Source organism: Eublepharis macularius, chromosome 4, assembly GCF_028583425.1.
Source record: "Eublepharis macularius isolate TG4126 chromosome 4, MPM_Emac_v1.0, whole genome shotgun sequence".
NCBI lineage: Eukaryota > Metazoa > Chordata > Lepidosauria > Squamata > Eublepharidae > Eublepharis > Eublepharis macularius.
Window position 1 is genome coordinate 48809328 of NC_072793.1, and position 3420 is coordinate 48812747.

A 3420-nucleotide genomic window follows, 5' to 3' on the forward strand; every position below is an offset into this window, starting at 1 on the left:
TTTGCCTGAGGTTTGCAAGTTGGGTTCTGAAGGAAGGGACAAAGCTGAGGGATAAAGTATTGCTTCCTTGTTCCTAACGGTGCCACAGCTGTTCCATGTTGGTGTTGCAGTCCAGCTCACAGAGCAAGGGGGGTGGGGGGTGTCATCTGTTGGACTGTTAAAGCCGGTGTGTTTTGTCAATGGTTGAATCTTTGGCTGAGCTCTGTTCTTCAACAATTAATCACAGGCTTGTATCAAATATTGTAGTCTTTTCAACTTGGTTAGAGAGAGTGGCACCTTCTGCAAATTCTCTCCACACACTGTAAGCTTGTATTTTCCCCCTGTGATGTTGCTAAGATTCCACTGACTGCTGGGAAGAAAGGTCCAGTGGGCATTAGTGGTGGGGTAAACAGGAAGGTCCAAGCTGTACACACAGATTTCATTGGATACAAGCCACAGTGTCTAGAACAGGGGTCCCCAACATGGGTGCCCATGGGTGCCATGGCATCCAGCAACACCTTTCCTGGCTCCTATCAAATGTATTTAGAAAGTGGGTGGAGTCAGGTTGGGCACTTGCCCAGCAGGGCTTCTGATTGGCCACTGGAAATATGATTGGCTGGACAGATTAAAATAAAGTTGTTTCAGTGGCAGCTGTCACCAGTGCTGACTTTATTCTCTCATTCCTCTCTCCCAGTGTATTTTTTTAATTACCTCTCTTTTCCTCTGCACTTGAGCTTCCTCTGTGTTTATGGCTCCACCTCCTGGGACAGTCCTTTTTGTGATTGCCCCTACCAGCCTGTGTCAGAATTCCAAAGGTGCCCACAGGCTCCAAAAGGTTGGAGACCCCTGGTTTAGAGCAGTAGGTGGGATAGTCTATGAAAGCAAAGGCAGAAAAATCTTGTGGCAACTTAAAAGCTACAATTTATTGTGCGTGTAGACAAGAGACTGCTTCTGAGATGCATCCATGATAACTAAATAGACCCTCCATTTTCAAAGGCAGTGTATCCCTGAATACCAGCTGCTGATAGGGGGCAACTGCAGTGGGGGGACACATCATCTACCTGATAATGATTGTCCTCCAGTAAAGCTTTTTAAGGTGTCACAAGCCTTTTGTTTCTAATTGCCACATGAAACTTTGCCAATCACCCGCCTTTTCTTCTGCTGACCCTGGCTGCCTAGTCAGTTTTGCATTCATGATGCTTCCAAGTGGAGCTAGTTCAGAATGAAAACCTTCCATATTTGGATTCATAGACTATCCCGTATCCTGAGGTGGAAAGTACATGGGTCACAGACAAGGTTTTCAGTATGTTTTTGTTCTACTTGGACTGGATGACATGCCTGTAGAGTACTTGCTTGGCCTCCTTTTGCATTTCTGTTTGTATGGTTAACATAATGCCTCTTAATAACACTGATGGAAATCTCTTCCTATTGGCAGCGTTTGAAACATGAACTGGCTGTTCTTACCAGAAATCAAATCCTGTAGACACTAATTTTCAGAAAGCTTCTTTGCACACCTTTATTCATTGTTAATAGCAAACAACCTTCCTCTGAACAAATCAAACTGTTCTTTCAAAATGTGAAAGGAGGCAGTGGACCACCATCTTTTATTAAAGAACATGAAAACATTTTTAAAGGTCCAACCCTTGTCATTGAATTTCCAGAGAAATAAATTCCAAAGCAGCAGCTGTGTCAGATCTGTAGCAGCAGAATGAGGACTGGTTTTATGGCACCTTAGAGTTACACCCTTCTAAGCTCATTGACTTCCATGGACTTAGAAGGGTGTAACTCTGCTTAGGATTGCACTGTAATTAGTTTCAGGCCAGCCACTAGTCAGAGTGCTTCAAGTAGATACTTAACTGCACTGTAAATTGAAACAGCTTTGTTTTGGAAAGAGTCCCTTTTCTCTAATGAAGGGTTGGCAGTTGCCAGTTGAGTCTCTGTCATTGTTTGTTTGTAAAGGGGAAGTGATTCTTAGAAAGAGAAATAGGCCTGATTACATCTTGTGAAATAACCCTTGTATAATCTTTTATAGACTGTTCCGGTAGATAGGACCAACTGCATTGGGTGTGTTTCAGTGAGGGTTGCAATCTTTAGATTTCTTCAGTTTTGATAAGGAGAAGGTATGGGCGAGATTTAGTAACAGCTGAATAGAAGTCCTTGTTGCAAAATGGGTTTAAAATTGGCCCAGTGTATAGAGGTCTCTTTGACTGGAAATCCATGAGTGCTCCTCAGTAAGTGCTGGCAGCTAGTCCCAGTTTAGTGAGGAGACAACTTTCACTTGTCACAAAAGAGCTCAGACAACATCCAAATTCATTCATGTTTATAACACTTAACTAAGTTTGCTTGTGTTCCCAAGCTCTGGAGAAAGCAGTCTGGTACTACAAATTGGGATTTAGCTTCTTTGTTAGAACTCTCCCTGTGTAATTGAACAGAATTGCCAGCCGTGGTCTACATAAGTATACCACCAGCATTATCTGAGAAGAAATCGAATGGTTGATTTTAGAAAACCCAGTGTAGAATTTCAGATCCCTAAAAGTATTTTGTATGTCCTGTATACATTTACTTATTTATTTCTTTTATACGTCACCCTTTCATCCAACAGGCACCCAAACTGGCTTGCATTTTTCTCCTCTCCACCATGTTATTCTTACAACAATCTTATCAGGTAGGTTAGGCTGAAAGTGTGCAACTGGCCCAGGCTGGTCGCCTAGCAAGCTTCCATGGCAGCGGGGATTTGAACCTGGGTCTCCCAAATCCGAGTCCAATAATCTAACCACAACATGTTGTTTTATCCTAAAAGGGTTGGTGGCTTCTTCAGGGCCTGCTACTGGTTTTCTTTTGTTAGGTCAGTTGGCAGTTCTGCTTCTAGGGATTGGGGGTTGCTTTGTTTTTCAGAAAATTCCTTAGTGTTCCTTGCTCACTTGTTTCACTGGAGGGAGACGTGTGCAAAGACTAATATATTCAAAGAAGTATACATTACACAATTAGATGAGGAGGCTAAGTTACCTAGGGATTATTAGCTGAACCACACTGGGCTGAATACGAAGGACTCCCATTTCCTGTGTTCTGTGACCCCGGGGCTAGTACTTGACATCAGATGCTTCTAATAGGGTCGGTGGTCATCAGATCATAAATTTACTTTAGAAGCCCAGGGTGATTTTTCTACTGCTTTAAGCGGCATGACTTCCCTGAGGAGCCCTGCAGTTGTAAATTTGTTAACAGTGAAGAGAATTTTCTTTCAGTAACCTTTTTTAAAATTACATTTCCAGTGGTTCCTTTGGAGAAAACCCATAATAAATTAAATAATAGCAGCGTAGTCATGCCCTGACTATGTCACCATTTTGCACGGTGCTTTGAGAAATAGATTGCATTTTGCCAACATCTGAAACCTTAAGTTTTTGTCACTGAAGCAATTTAAAACATTATTTTCACTTTCAAGTA